Raw genomic sequence first — 17036 nt, 5'->3', positions numbered from 1 at the left:
AAGTGATGTATACATGGTATGTGTGTGTGTGTGTGTGTGTGTGTGTGTGTGTGTGTGTGTGTGTGTGTGTGTGTGTGTGTGTGTGTGTGTGTGTGATGAGAGCGAGAGAGTGATAGATAGATCAAGTGAGTGTCATAATAACACATTAAGTTAAGTTTTTTAAGCAAATTAAACATCAAATAAACATAACAGTAAATAATCCGATGACAACAAAAAACAACTAACTAATTTTACCTTCAAACTCAATTCACAATGTGACAGTTTCATTTCCGAAACCGTACATTGTGTGGGTACATTCTGATCAACGCCACAGAACTTTATGACGGCCAAAATCATATGTTTTTTTAAACGGAAAAAACTTGTGGCTGATGTTCGTGCAAATGATATCAAGATATCATACACATATTATATTGGGTGAGCATGATGCGATAAGGTTCCTAGGGAAGTGCAAGTGATGGCAAAGGCTTGACCATCTCTTGTTTTCAAAGCTGACAGCAGAATAGGCGTTAGCGCGGAGACGAAGGAGCTCAAATTGCAATCCCGTTGGTGTGGGGCTAAAAGGTTTGTAATGCATGCAGTTTAAAGGTCTCCTCCTAATGTTTCCTAAATCACTGGCATGCAATTATGTTACATTTTGACACCCCGAACTCAGCATTGTGTGTCCAACATCTCCTCTGTACCACAACAAACACATTAACACGCACACACACACACACACGCCGACACACACACACACACACACACACACACACACACACACACACACACACACACACGCCGACACACACACACACACACACACACACACACACACACACACACACACACACACACACACACACACACACACACACACACACACACACACACACACACACACACACACACACACACACACACACACACACACACACACACACACACACACACACACACACACACACACACACACACACACAGACCCACTTCCTTTGTTGCCCTCTCTGGGAAATCTCACAGCTTGGGTTCTTTAGCTCCTGTTTTGTCTGGACCTCCATTCAAAATGGCCCCCTTATGACCATTCACATTATCGTCGAGGCAGCCCCCGAGTGGACTGAGGCTCCCTGGGTGCGAGCAGTGATTCATGGCACAAGGGTCTGTAAAAGAGCAGCCTCGCCCCACGATGCAGCCCTTCATGGGGACAAGGAAAACAGAGGCTGTTTGGCAATGGGGGTGAACCCTGTTGAGCCCACGCGAGAAGGGGGACGGTCAGTGTGTGTGTGTGTGTGTGTGTGTGTGTGTGTGTGTGTGTGTGTGTGTGTGTGTGTGTGTGTGAGAGAGAGAGAGAGAGAGAGAGAGAGAGAGAGAGAGACATGAATGAGTAAGCCAACCTAATGCTGTGAGTGTGTCAGTTGAATCTACCCTGCTCCCTATCCCGAGGACACAGCTTTTTAACAATCTTAGCTCCGAGGCAAGTGCAAAGTACTAAATGTTTAGGCGTTATCTCTAACACTTTCCCAATCTAACAGATTGCAGGTTTAAAGGGCACTGGGGAAAAAAGACACTGTGAGAAACAAAGAGGGCTCATGAATAAGAGTTGAAAAATGATAGTAGTTGCTCGGATTGATGAAACCCTATTCAGGTCTTGTGACAGGCAGCGAGGCACACACATTCTTTCCCCTCAGGCAAGAAGGTGTAATTTCCCCTTTCACTGTCACAAGTAAAAAATTATCTCTAGCTCAGAGACTGACTGCCTCCAAGTCATTTGTAATGTACAACATGTATGCATCGATCTATCTCTCTATCTCCCTATCTTTCTATCTATCCTTCTTTCCTTCCTCGCAGATCCAGACACTCAGAATAGAAACACTGGCATGCAGCTCTGTTGAAACACACACACGCTGGGATGCGGATGGAAATGCTGGCCCCACAGGACACACACACACACACACACACACACACACACACACACACACACACACACACACACACACACACACACACACACACACACACACACACACACACACACACACACACACACACACACACACACACACACACACACACACACACACACACACACACACACACACACACACACACACACACACACACACACACATAAAGAGCGGACTGCTGTGGGGCTGACGCAAGACTATCTCTGTCTCACGTGTCTCTCCCCTACGGCCGCCCGCTGCTCCTGACCTTCGAGATGTTTTTCTCTCTCCTTCTCCCTCTCCCTTTATTCCTCTCTGTTTCACACTCACACAACACACACACACCTTCGCTCTCTCACTCACTCACTTACTTACTCGCTCGCTCAAACACACACACACACACACACACACACACCACACACACACACACACACACACACACACACACACACACACACACACACACACACACACACACACACACACACACACACACACACACACACACACACACACACACACACACACACACACACACTCCTCTCTGTCTTTCTTGTGCACTTCCCAGCCCCTCAGTATTTTGTCATTTAAAGGCAGTGCGTTTCAGGCCTGGATCAAGCAGATGGGGCTGCGTAAGCATGGCTGCTTTGTCACGCAGCAGATAGTCCACATGCACTCCCCCCTAAATGCATGCCATGCACACAGACACACCTTCCTGGAAGCAGAGAGTCAGCCCAGTTGTGGATGGCATGCTTCATGTGGGCACTGTGTAGCTAATGTTGTGTAATACCAAGCTGAAGACATGCTCTACAAAACAGCAGACAAAGGTATCATCTCAAGCCAGAGAGAGCCCCCTAATGTATTCAGTCCTTTATGGAGACCAGTGGTTCGTGCTTTCTATTGACACAACACTCACAGATACACTCACATATAGGTCAATGGGTTCATAAGATACACACTCTCTCAAACACACACACACACACACACACACACACACACACACACACACACACACACACACACACACACACACACACACACACACACACACACACACACACGTAAAATAATTATATGCCCATACCATTAGACACATTTCTTTCTTTCATTTTCTCCAAACATTTGCATATTCCTCTGGGTGTTTGAGTTGAGCAGCTCTTTCTCTTTCCCTTCTCTTGTCTTCCAAGCAACAAATGTTAGCTAATTACACCATGGCAGTTTGGATGAGCTCCATCTTCCCCTGTGCTCTGCTGTGCCTGCTCTCTATGGGGCTGCACGAAGAGTCAGGCGTCCAAGACACCAGTTAGGAACAGCCAGCGGTGGGGGTTGATTTACAAGGCTACAACCCCCCCTCCCCCCCCCCCCCTTTTAGACATTGATTCCCCAAGAGAGAACTCATCAATACTTATCACAAATGATACAACCAGCCCGCACCAACTTGAGGGGGATATAATGTATCATTCACATCCAAGGATGAAGCAATAGCGGCTGGATAGAATCAGGTCTGGTCACATAGACGAGAGCAACAAGAAGAAAAACGTTTTTTACAAAAGATCCTATTTGATCTGGTGACACACTTGCAGGCACAAGTCCATCAAGGCAGGTAGGAGAGAAAAGTGCAAGTCATTGTCTGTGTGTGGAGCAACAAACTGCCACCTTGGTGTGTGTAAAGTGAAGCCTTGAGGACGCAGCCGCGCCCCTGAGTGCTGCTAGTTTTCACACAGAGACAGAGAGAGAGAAAGACAGAAAGAAAAGGACGGAGAGAGAGGAGGAGATTACAGCTGCACATGGCAACACTCATAAACAACTCAGCACAATCCCAGATCCTCAACCCCCGAAGCAACGTAGGGCACAGTTGACAGCCATTTACATTCAGCATCGGCTCTGAACAGATAGCAAAGTCAAAGGATGTTTATTAGGCGCGTACGTTTCAGACAAATATTCTGATTAGAATGGGAGAAATCGAATTAATTGCTTGATTCACTGAATGAACCCCGAATTTGTAATGTAATCATAACAACTGCTTTTCAAGAGGCTCTTGTTCAATTTAATTGGGGGAGAAAAAAACATCCTCTTTCACTGAATGAATGAAAATCAAATTAGGCCTGAAACTGGAGGAGTCGGCAAGTTTGTTCTGGCGTGCCATGAAAAAAACAACTGCAAAAAGCAGAAGTGTGTGACAATATATATTTTTTTAAAGACACGCGTCAACTGTTTTGTAACGCTCAAAATATATATACCACAGGCGCGGAGGGGGAAAGAGGAGACGTGAATGTTGTTAACACTGTGTACTCACTGTTAGAGATGTCTTCAGCTCTTTGACATAACTGCTGGAACACCTGCAGAGAAAGCAGAAATAAAACATCAGTGTGGTTCAGGTTAAAAATACAAAGTGACTGAAAAAGTGTTTCCAGCATGCTCTCATTTGATTGATAATAAAACAAAAGACGATATGCAGTATTGTGATGATGCTGGAAGATTTTCGTTTGAGAGCCTAAAGGGTATGGAGCCCCAGAAAACTACCTGGATATCAAAGTTAGAGTTACACAGCTTAGTATCTGTGGCTTTCAGACACATCAAACAGAAAATACAGTGACGTCTGAAACACAGCTGTGGCACACACACACACACACACAGAGAGAAAAATATACACGTACATACAAAAGTCTCTTTCTCTCTGAACCCTTTCTCGCTAAACCTGTTTGTTAGAAATGGAGCTAGACACTGGAGCTTTGAGTGTGAGGATATTTCCCCCAAACACAAGACAGTTCTTGCAGAGAACCAAGCCTTGCCGGTGTTCTCACGCCCATCTCTCAAGGATTGTCTCTAAGGCCCTCCTGTGCTCTTACAGCCTGAGCCTAATCTGAGCAGCTCACCATAACAGACGCCACCCTGCTATGGTTATTACAGGAGCAAGCAAACACATGCAGATTTAACAACATGTTCTTCACGCTCATATACGCTTTTTTCTTGAATATGATTTCTGACTGATACAAACACAAGATGTTTCTACTTCGATCTCAGTTATGTCATGGTTAGCTGTCATCAAACAGCAGAACACACAAACTCCTCCTCAGACACATCAGACAGACACAGGGAGGCAGGCTCTGCTGGACATTTCCAGACAGACACACCAACACACACACACACACACACACACACACACACACACACACACACACACACACACACACACACACACACACACACACACACACACACACACACACACACACACACACACACACACACACACACACACCCAGTGTTTCAGCTTGTGTGGGAAGCTCTCTAACAAGGTTTTGTTGACAGTAAACACATCCATCTGGTCACAAGCAACAGAATCAAGTCTGGTGGACATCTCATGAGCGAGTATGTGGTCAACGATACATTCCTTCTTTTTAATTAGTAATATCGCACACAGTGTGAAATAGATGTCCTTTTCACAGCTGTGTTATGAAGTAATATCTGTAAATGTCCCTTTTTAGAGTGACTGCCTTGGAAAATAAGAACATGGATATATTGCATTTCAAGTGATTTTCTTTTGTATGCCCTCCAGTCATGTCTAAGTGTGTGATACATAATGCTACACACATGACATCTGTCATTACAGCTCAATGTATCACTGAACAGCAATCACCTAGACTAGCGCTGCTGATAATAACCGCACTGATCGAACTGCAATGGTCCCCTTCATTATCTGCACTCTTACACCGACACACACACACACCGACACACACACCGACACACACACCGACACACACACCGACACACACACCGACACACACACCGACACACACACACACACACACACACACACACACACACACACACACACACACACACACACACACACACACACACTTTGATAACTCATCGCAGTGATAACGATAACAGAGAGCCAGGTAGGCTGAATTCATCTTCAGCTTTTTCATAAAAGCCTGTTAGTGGATGATTAAAGGATCTCTGCTCATGGGGCTTCAGCACAGAAACAGATTTGCCAGCAGGTGAATTACACTGGATAAGAAAGCCAGTGCTGTCTGACTGAGAATCAGGCTGTTAGTCTACCTGCTCTTACTGTAGGACCCTACCAGCTTTACATCAATGGCACATGGATGAAATATCACAGAACACTAAACGCCTGTAGTCTTCTTCAACTCATATAATATCATCATCAATTATTGAATTGTTAGCTGCATCCCAATTATCAATATATGATAACTATTACCCCAATATGACGTCATCACATTGATAATTGTGTCTGTCTGGAAGTCCAAAGCCTCGAGATATTTAGTGTGCAGTCAAATAAGACTTTAACTTGAAACTGATGCGAGATTATAAGTGGGTGGCGCAGTGGGTTGTGCGTAGGTGTTCAAACCCCACTGCAGCCAGCATGTCGTTGTGTCCCTGGGACACTTCACCCAACATAGCTCCTGTGGGGATTGCCCACAGTACTGAGTATGTAGGTCGCTTTGGATAAAAGCGTCTAACAAGTGACATGTCATGTCATCATTTGACCATTATTAACTAATTGTTGCAGCTCTATATGATATATAACAATTGAACAAACTGATATGTAAAATAATAAGTCAGATTTAAACTATTATAACACACAAGCATAAAAGAAGGTTTAGCTGGGTGTCCATTGAATGACAGAACACAGATAATCACAAAAGTAGCACCAAGCTATTTGTGATTTGCCTAAAGCAAACAAAATGACACAACACATTACTGCCATGAGTTATGTTAGTGACCTTGTTTCCTTTTTGGTAACAATCCAAATCTCATTTTTTATTATAGCCATCATTACTTTGTAATTTCCATCTAATTAACTATAAAGGTTATAAAACACAAGTGGAAAAGGAACTATCTGCAGAGTTATAATGACCTGCATTTAGACTCCAGGCATGTTTGCACATGGACAGTGTACAACAGAACTGTTATGACGTCTCTCTGGATTGTCTTGTTTGGTTTCTCTAATCTGCTCACCCTTTGCCTCAGCCACACAGATGTTGACTTTACTTTAGGCTCGCAGGCATCTGCAGGGTTAAACACAAAAGGTCTGTTCTAGCCACAAAAAGACAAAGAAAAGGGAAGAAAGACAGAAAGAAAGAAAGAAAGAAAGAGAGAAAGAAAAGTATGTTTCATGCGAGGCTCCTTTAAAAAAACTCAGCATGAAGAACAAGCTGACTCTGAACACACACATATTGAGATTGGCCTAAAATCCCTTGCTTCTTAATATGTGATGCCTTGTTAGAAGAGCGACACTGGTGAGGTGTTCTCTGGCACACCAGCCCAGTGGGAGTGAGTTAGCCAGACTTGGCCGCAGACATTTTCCTGATGCCCCCAGAACAAAACAGGCACGTCTTGACAGTCTGTCCGCCACCGAGTCGTCACACAATCAGTTGCAGGAAACCAATCCCTAAATAGCAGTGATTCATCTCTTCATCACACACAATGCCCGTACACAGTGCACAAAGAAGCTCTCTCTTCCTCTCTCCCTCTCTCTCTGTCTTACCCTATCTGCCTCAACCCCTTCCCCCCCGGTGTGGTCTCTCATGCTGCTTAAAAATAAGTGCTTCTCCCAGCTTTCTTCGCCGTGTGATTTACTGGCAGTGTTTAACTGCAGGGCAGCATCTTTTATTGTTACATGATCCGGGGCTGAAAGCTGACAAAATGGAATCTACCTTTGTATATGTTCAGGGCAAAGTAGGGAGCGGGTGGAGGAATACAAAAACATGTGTAAGAAGTGTTTGTCTAAGTGCAATTCCAATCCTCCCAGCCTCCCGGTGCTGTGTGCGTATGTGTGTGTTTGTCATTCCACTAAATGGTTTCTTCCTTGACTTGATGGAGCAAGTGCCATCTCAAGGGAACAGGTTACACCACACACATAAAGTAAAGCGCTATGAGACTGGAAAAAGCTCAGAACATTAGTGCCATCCATTTGTGAGCGGTAAAATATAGATATGAAATACCCAGCTGCATTGTGTGCCTGTGTCTTCTTCTTTGTATATGCATGTTTTTGTGTTGCCATGATAACTCTTCCCCTAATGGCAGAGAGCCCTCGTTGCTGCATTAGCCAATCCACTTCCTTCCCTTGCTTTTCTTTGCAGAGACACATCTCCTTCAGATCAGATATGCAGTCTACCTGGCCTGGCATGGTGACTGTGCACCGTTCCATTTGGAACAATGATATCAGTACAGTGTGTGAGCAGATCATCAGCAGAGGATAATCAGTGCGCCACAGGCCCACACAACAGGTTCGGTGTATAGTCACAGCCTCGCTGATCCATCAAGATGACGTGTGAAGGTCAGAGTAGCCGTGACCAACACAGCTGTCACATCTCCTCCCAGCACCCTGTTGGATAACTGGCCTTCCAAAACACTCAGCACGAAACACGGCCAAGTGGGAAGCACGGGGCCAAGGCCAGCAGAACAAGCCTGCTTTAACCCAGGCGGAGCTTGTTTCCTGACATGAACACCCGCTAGAAAATAACTTAGAATCAGAGCTGTTTCAAACGACAACTGCAACTATGACAATAAAACTCTAGGCATACCCAACAGTGAAAACATTTAGACGTATAGTGTTTGCATTCAAGATTTGATTCAACACCCAATACAGACATTTATAAATGACTACCAGCTCTGTGGTATAAGAGTGCTACAGTGGAGCTGTGTGGAGAGCAGATGTGAATTCACTTTGATTGTGTGTGTGTGTGTGTGTGTGTGTGTGTGTGTGTGTGTGTGTGTGTGTGTGTGTGTGTGTGTGTGTGTGTGTGTGTGTGTGTGTGTGTGTGTGTGTGTGTGTGTGTGTGTGTGTGTGTGTGTGGCACTATTAAATGGATCTGCTGTCTCCTTGATCAAGGGAGTCAATAAAGGGTCAGTCCTGTCAAACCCTCAGGCATGAGTGTATATGCACATATGTGCCTGTGTGTGTGTCCTTGTGTGTGTGTGTGTGTGTGTGTGTGTGTGTGTGTGTGTGTGTGTGTGTGTGTGTGTGTGTGTGTGTGTGTGTGTGTGTGTATATGTGTGTATGTGTGTATGTCTGTGTGTTATGGTCAGAATCTGAAGTACTCTGACAGGTGAGTGATTGAGTGCTTTCATTTCCCTCCAGCGACAACAAGACATGCACACACAAACACACATATAATACACACACACACACACACGATACACACACAGAGTGGAGGACAGAGAGAGCAAGAGAGAGCTGTTGTTTCCTAAAGGATGCTGCTCCTGCCTGCATGCTTAAATTAGCTCTAAATGTTTGGATTACACACGGGAGCTCTCACAGAGGATTTAGCAGCCATAGCCTGGAGGATGTGTGGATGTTTCCATCTACAAACACACACACACGCGCACAAATCTGTCCTTATACAGATCACAAACATGTGTCACCTAATTATCACTCACTATAGTCTGTGAGTCCTTGACAACATAACATGAGACGCATCCATCTTACCAAAAATAAGGAGATGAGTTGATATCTAAAGGCAACACGTGGCTCTAAATGGTGTTTAAACAGCTGCAACAAAACATTTCATTCACCAGGTTTTCTGCTATGGGGGGACAGTGTTTCCACATTACACTTTTTTAAGAGTGCAGTCTTGGCTTCTGCTGGTGGGGGGAGGATAGGATATACTCGCCGACATAGAGACAGGGAGAGAAAGGAGGAGAAAAAGAGAAGGGGAATGAGGGAGGTCAGTGCCCCCAGTCTCAGATAAAGGCCCTCTCCCTCCCTTCTGCCTCGGCTTTCGAAGCCCCTGCCAGGATCGAAAGGCGTCTCACGTTACAGCTGTCTCTCAGTGTCATCGTTCAGTAAGAGAGTGCACAAGCGAAAGAGAGCGAGAGACAGACCGAGTGTGAGAGAGACATAGAGAGAGGGGAAAGCGGGACAATGCCAGAGAGCGAGCGGGCCGGCTTTCATAGCTGGACAAGAGAAAAACAACAACAGCAGCAGCAGGTTCAACTGGCTCAGGAGAAACCGTGCGGTGTGCCATGGTTTAAAAGTTATTGCAACATAAATGTTCGCTAATATTCAGAGCCTTTTGAAAGTGCTGAAATGTGCCATGACCTTTTGAAGACAAATGATTTCAAATGAAGTGTGAACAGGGAAAGTCAGAGCGTTTCCTCTTCACCAACAGGGACTAACTGAGCACGTAAAGCCGCAAGGACTGCGTGCCATAAGGCTTCTGAGGATTACACACTATTGAGTCGCCTCTTCACATGAGTATCCATTTTTAACCTTCACATTCTAAAACCAGCAGCTTGTCCTAGGTCCAAAGATAACTAATCCAATGACTGCTAGCATTTCAGCCGGCGCTGCTAACAAGGTGAGGCCATGTAGGTCACTCGGAGTTTAGTTTCATTTTGATTCAACCCTCGTTTCTTTCCTATACCTTTCCCTGGAGATAAATAAAGGACGCCCAAGAGTTCCAGATAAAAAGTTCACATGTGGGAGAATGGGCTGGATATGATGATTTTCACTCCAAACGGTGCACTTAGATATCTGACAGAGTGAGAGCTGATTGAACCAGGGAGGTTGACATAAAACATGAATCTGAACAAACACATACAGCATGTCGAGCTCAAAACTGCTTTTCTTTGAGTGTTCTCTATCCTTGTCATTTCTCATGGCGTGCTGTAGGAGTTCAATATTTAAAATTCTGGCTTAGCTTGGAGCAGGCTTTGCCAGCACAGCTAAAATAAAAAGCCTTTGTGGCAGCAGTGACCAGATTTTAAATGCGGAAGAAGATCAATAAGTGGGGGCTGTCGAGGCACAATCTCATGCATTTGTGTGTATGTGTGTGTGTCCTGTCTCTATGCGTAACTGCTTGTGTTCTGACAGCAGATGTGTGTGTTTGTGTGTAGATGTGTGCGCCTACCAAACATCCAGCGAGGCTCACAGCTCCCCTGCCTGCTACACGCTATTCTATAGTATCATCAAGAACCCCTCTGACCCAGGAGGCACGCCAATAGAGAAACCAATATCATTCCCATTCCCACATCCAAACCTTCTTCCTATTGCTTTTCCATTCTCAGTATCCTTTTCCCATCTGAGCGCAGCCATCACGGGTGAATTGTGGAGGAAAGTGTAAATACAGGCCCCCTGCTACAGATTGACAATGTCAAGGTGTGGTAAACATCACACTAAATAGCAGGTTTTCCAGACCAGGTTGACATTTCCATAATCAAGTTTCTGCTGAAACAAAATGATGGGCTCCTAAACAAGACGGGGAGGAAAACGAACAAAAACACTTTTTGTTTTCTTGGTGATAGATCATGTTTTCTTTGTATCAACACATCCTTTTTCAGTTTTGTTAAAATACCCTGAATGTCTCTGTTTCGTGAAGCCAAATAACACGAATGTGATTTCTTTTCAGGGGAAGAAACGCATTCATAATGTTGCCATATTTGTTGTTTGTTGTCACTCTTATAAAGAACACATTAAATGGATCCTTTCAGCTCACATAAAGTCAAAACCTTCTTTGCTATGTCTTCACCGCATGAATAGGTGATGCACACAAACAGTGAATTATAAGGGCTTGTATACTGTACAAGCTGTATGGCTCCAGAAAAACCACAAGTACATCTGTATATCTGCCTCCTCATTTATGTGGAAGACAAAAGTAGCCTTGAAATGCAAAAATCATCAGGACCTTTGGAGACTTCATTAAAAGAAACTAGTCTGGACTTTCCAAACAAGGCATCTCTTTGGAGGGTCAAATCAACCTTTTCACCTTGCTGGTGGAAAAACAGGCATCCAAACGAGACAGAGCGAGCACAAACAACCTTGACTTTCATCAAGGAAATTCTCACATTGAATGATAAATAGAGGCCCAGGGGACGCAGAGCAAAGAAGCAGCTTATCGTCTTTCCCTCCCAAATGTGGCCGCTCTGTCTTCTGTCTCCTGAAAGTCAACGCGGGGTGACCCACTTGCACTTTACACTGTTTATTGTCTGGTAATTAATCCACCATATGTAATCCACACAAAAATGTAGAGACAACTAAAGCGGCTGTTGATTTGTTTAGACTTAATTAACAGTTGAGATTGTTCATTTGTTTCTACAACAGGAGGCATATGTGCCATATCTCATTAGCCTGCTTTCAAAATGTAGATGTATTTCTCATTGTACAGAAACAGGCCGAAATGTCAGCTCAGATAAAGCCAGAGTATGGAGGATGACATTAAAAGTAGCTGTCACTGGGCATGCACTTGAGACAATTATTGTGTACCATGGTGATTATCAGGACAGCCTGTGAACCTGCAGTGTTACCAAAATAGCAAGGTAACATAAGGTTAGGTAGATGATCTGAGAGCTAACCAACCTTCCAGCTGAGAGGACATTAACCTGGGAGGCCATGTAAACACGTATCAATATGTGAGTATTGTAACATGCAGGCACACAACAGCAGGCCAGGACAGACACAGCAGCTCCAATTTGATCTGTAACAATAAGAGGCATTATCAATCTCATGCCTGGAAGCTTTTAGGGCTGTCGCTTGAACGCATCTTCTTCTCAAAGAACCATTAGCCCTTATAGGATTAATGTCAACTTCCAAAAACATCTTTTTAAAGTCCTCCGTTTCTCGGTACATTATTTGATTTGTCATTACAGTTTTCTGCGTGCGATGGTGAGGGATGAGAAAATATGATCAGGAGTCCGTCTAACATTAGTTCTTGAATCGTTTGGTTAACACAAAGCAGACCTCTACTTCCTCTCTAAATTTCACAGCTCCGTGTCAGCGCTCACATGCAGAGATTTGACAGGCCTCCCAGATGGCCATTATTATCAAAGATTGTTTTTGGGTCTAATGAATCTAAATATAAAATACTGATAACAATGGCAAGGAATATTTAGGGTAGAAGTCATACACAGACTTTATACGCATAAAAAAGTATCTTGGTCGAATACGTTTTGACGCAAAAGGTACATACATCTGTCATCAACACTTTGCCTGTCATATACTGCCTACCTCACTCAAGTCAGCGATGTTTTACCAGCAACAAACTCGTTGTTAGATATGTGCAATACTGAACGTTTTATAACATTTTAAATATATTATCATTTCTATGTTAATTTTGCCAATACTGATACAACCATAATATTTCCGAATTAAAGTATTGAAGTGTAAAACATCCCTACTAAAGCAAACATCTCAACACACTGCCAGACTCACTCTTCTCCTGAGTTAATAATCACGTTTCTACAGTCATTTCAAAGGATGAGCACCCTTTTGGTATATTTGTCTACCATTAATCATCACAACAGTTTAATATTTTCAGAACAGGTGAGCGATTGTTACAACAGAGATAGTATATTGTAGCAGAAGCACATTACATTCACACGTATGCACTTGTTTGCTCTTATGCACTCTTCCATTACAAGAAAAAACATATAGGCAAGTGTTGCTTCATACAAATGACTTGATCAATATATCATGCACACCTAATACATCTCACTTCACTTCATTTTCCAAAGAACAAACTATGGGTTTCCTCCAAAGAAAAAAAATATATCCTCATATTCAATAGTAAAGGATTACAGAGAATACAGCCATGTGTGTGCACATGGGATTGTCTTCTCAAAAGCTGTCCAAGTTCTGTCAGATTCAGCACCCCCAGACACAGAGCTCGTGAACCTAATTTCACCTAATCAGCTTAGTCAATAGCAACCGTTTGCTGTGACTTTGGTAGACATGCAAATAGGGCTTAACTATGTCTATCCTTAATTCCTGAATGTTCAAGTCAAGCAGAAGTCCTCCTTTATCTCTTAAAAAACAACAGTTCCAATTTGAGAGAGAGAAAGAAAGAGAAGCAAAGAGAGAAAAAGAGAGGGATAGAGATTAAAACTCTATCGGAGAGGTTTTTTTTTTTCTTGGCCTGGAAAGAAGAGACATCTCTGATTTGAGTGTGCTTGAGGTAGCTCAGTGTGTTTTCATTTCCAACCAACATGGCAAACAATTTCTGACATATTTGTTCCCCTTTCTTCACTCTTGCTCACTCTCTTACAAATTATGGGAAAACACACTGCACAAATATATTTCTTCTGTGGGTTGGTAAGTATGTTTAGCTGCAGCAAGTGCACATATAAACACACACATGAAGACACATTTTCAAAGAAATCTGGCCAAAACGACACCAACAACAGATAGTTAGTGGTGGAAAACTGCGAGACATTGTTCTGTTTCAATTCACTGATACCACTAATGGCTTCTTAGCAGCTCCATGAAATCAAGCAGCTGTCATGTCGATGCATCAGCAGGGAGAGGAGGGAGAGCCATCCCCATAAGGACAGAGGCACCGCGCCTTCATGTTTGGCTAAACATCTGCTCCTCTGCACTCCAGCTTTGCAGCAATAAACGGGCAAACAAAAGAGGTGGGAGGTGAAATGATCAGATTTTCCATTTCAAAGCATTTGTTTGGTTTGTTTTCCTTTCCCCTCCTCTCTCTAAACTGCTTACAGCACATGGGGGAAGAAAGTGAGCTCAAGTTTTATCTGTGAGGAACAGAGCAAATGCCCAAGCTAAAATGACACCTTTTTGTAAGATGGATGACAAATAATTAAGGTCACCATTTTACCGGAGTCAGTTTTCTTAACTGCTGCAAAAACAGTATTATTATAGCTCAGTCAGGGGTGATTCAACCGTGCATGTGTGTGAAATGACAAGAGATGCATGTGCAAGTGTGCATGTCTTATGTGTCAATCTGAAAAACCGATCAATCTTCCATCAATTCAACTCTGTGTAGCCTAAACAACACCATAAGACTAAACCAATAAAGGTTCATTTACAGGCCAATAAATACCTTTTTTAATCACATAATTATTTCAAACAACCGTGCAATTCAAAAGACTTCTAATCACTTGTTATTTGGCAGTTACATCCAGTTACATTTCATTTCGACTGTTCTCCCCTTAATAGGATTCTTGGTAATTAATATCCTTCCTTTCTTCCTTCTCTCCCTCCTCCTCCCTTCCTTCCTTCATGTTCAGTTGGAAAGATACACAGAAAGCAGTACCGAGTAAACTTTTGAATAACATTTAAAAACAAATAGGATACATTTCGAATGTGCACTTTTGTGATTGAGGTTGTAGGCGACCACCATGTCCACCTGTCTCTCCAAACAAACACAATCCTGACATATCACATTACGTCACTTTGTATTTGTTTTAACAGCAAACGTCCCGACCACAACACAAACTGTCCCCTCGTTCAGATAAAAACAAATAGTTTTGAAATGATTGCTGACAATCTATTAACCACCTTCATTTTCTTTCGAGAAAATCACAAGATCCTCTTCCTCATTTGTCTTAACAACTCTCAAACTTTGGTTAAACTTGCCACAAAAAAAACGTGGATCCATTTCCTTTTAAAGTAGCCTGTCTGTTTGTGTGAGAGATAGTTAGGGTAGGGGGAGGCAGAAGTGCTTGGGGGACGAATTTAAAATAACCAAGATGGCGAGAGGCTTGTTGTTTTGGAAGGGGCAGAAAAAATGGAGGATATTGTAGTATACACAAAGGGATACATTTCAACAACTCGGCCAAGCCGCTGCTAGCTGCATGACTCTCGGTTTGAGGAAGCGACCGCGATAGCAGCTCCGAGGCAGGCTGCCCGGAGATTACACCAGCTACACGAAAAGCTAAAAAACTCTGACCCTCTGTGGAAAAAGAAACGAATAATACACCTCCAAGTTAATCCGAAACGAATGGGATATTTATGTATTTGTTGATAATTGTTTTATTTTCGCGTCGAGGGACTGTTAAACTGGATAGGCTTTAACGGACTTGCAGCGAGGACCAGCGGCAGTTACCCCTTTAACGTTGACGGTTACGGAACATCCAGCATCAAAAACGCAACCAAAACGGACTACCACACGGTTTATAAAAGCAGAACAGGGACCACAACGAAACCCCTCTTTAAAAAGTTTAATTTCTCAACCATTAAACAAGTTATAAAATAGCCTAAGTGGAAGGTACGAGAGAAAAGCAGAGGGACACAAAGACGATTCCCACTATCAGGTCACCATTCAAAAGAGGAAGGGAGAAAAACACTTCGTTTTTATATTAAAGAGAAACAAACTTTACATATTTCAATGAATCTACCACTATCTACTACACCGACTACACGAATTACAGCGTAAAACAATCTAATAAGCAGTCTACACAAGCTCAAAAAGAAGAAGCTAAGAAAGTAGAACCGAAGCCAGATCTACGCGGCTCATCGCTTGTTCTGTGATGAGGGGGAAAACAGCGTCAGAGAAATAAAACACTTACCTTTTTTTAGTTTCGACACTTTACTTATTTCCAACGTGCGGTTTAGTTCAACTAACACTTCGGCTCGGTCTTCTTCTTGCCTCTTTTTTTCCTTGGTCGGTTTTGGTTATGAAAGAGAGGTCGGGGACGAATGATAAAGAAGGGAATTGGGCAGTAATTGAGTCTCGGTGTGTGAGTGTGTGTGTTAGTTACTAACAGCAGATTGAAGGAGACTCTTCTCAAGGTTTATTCTGCTCCACTTCAAGGAACCGACCTGACGTCAGCTCACTACTGCCACACAAAGAAAACTTATTATTTGTGCAGCGGCCGTAGTAAGCGAAGAGGATACTGTTATTGTCCGTTATTACTTTAAACGCGATGTTGTCATTAAGCACACAGATCTGGCAGCGATCTCACCGTAACTTTATTTATGATAGTAGCGGCTTAACCCATATAGACATATGGCCATTATCGGCCACTATTGTAAACAAATAACATAATAAATAAATAGACTGCATTTATAATAAAAAAACACACATTTATTAACGTGTTCCACTCTATAAGACACAACTTTTATACGACTTTGATTAGTTTTATTAATCATTTCGATGTCGATTATGGTCTGAATTTATTAAAATACTTGCATTTTACATGACATTGTCAACATTTGTATTTCATACAACAGCATAGGATTTTGTTTTGATTATGGATTTAGGATGTGCTTTATGAATAAAGAGGAGTTCATTATTAGTGTAACCTGTTATCAGAGTATATTTGGCATTTTGCCTTTTAAATTAGGGTCCACTTAATCAATCTTCAAAAAAGTTGATGATTGAATGATTTCATTTATTCAGATAAAAT

At 42.9% G+C, this 17036-nt stretch overlaps 1 protein-coding gene across 1 annotated transcript in view; it reads right to left on the bottom strand.

Moving 5' to 3' along the window:
* Window positions 1-16421, bottom strand: part of LOC117465599 (bromodomain adjacent to zinc finger domain protein 2B-like) — a 64698-nt gene extending 48277 nt beyond the window's left edge. The window contains 2 exon segments of the mRNA XM_034108507.2: window positions 4216-4258; window positions 16197-16421. The gene's annotated coding sequence lies outside the window, so the exon portion shown is untranslated.
* Window positions 16422-17036: the final 615 nt, after the last annotated feature.

This window comes from Pseudochaenichthys georgianus, chromosome 3 (genome assembly GCF_902827115.2).
Source record: "Pseudochaenichthys georgianus chromosome 3, fPseGeo1.2, whole genome shotgun sequence".
Classification (NCBI taxonomy): Eukaryota; Metazoa; Chordata; class Actinopteri; order Perciformes; family Channichthyidae; genus Pseudochaenichthys; species Pseudochaenichthys georgianus.
Note: the sequence above shows the minus strand (reverse complement) of the source record. Positions and strands in the feature narration are given on the sequence as shown.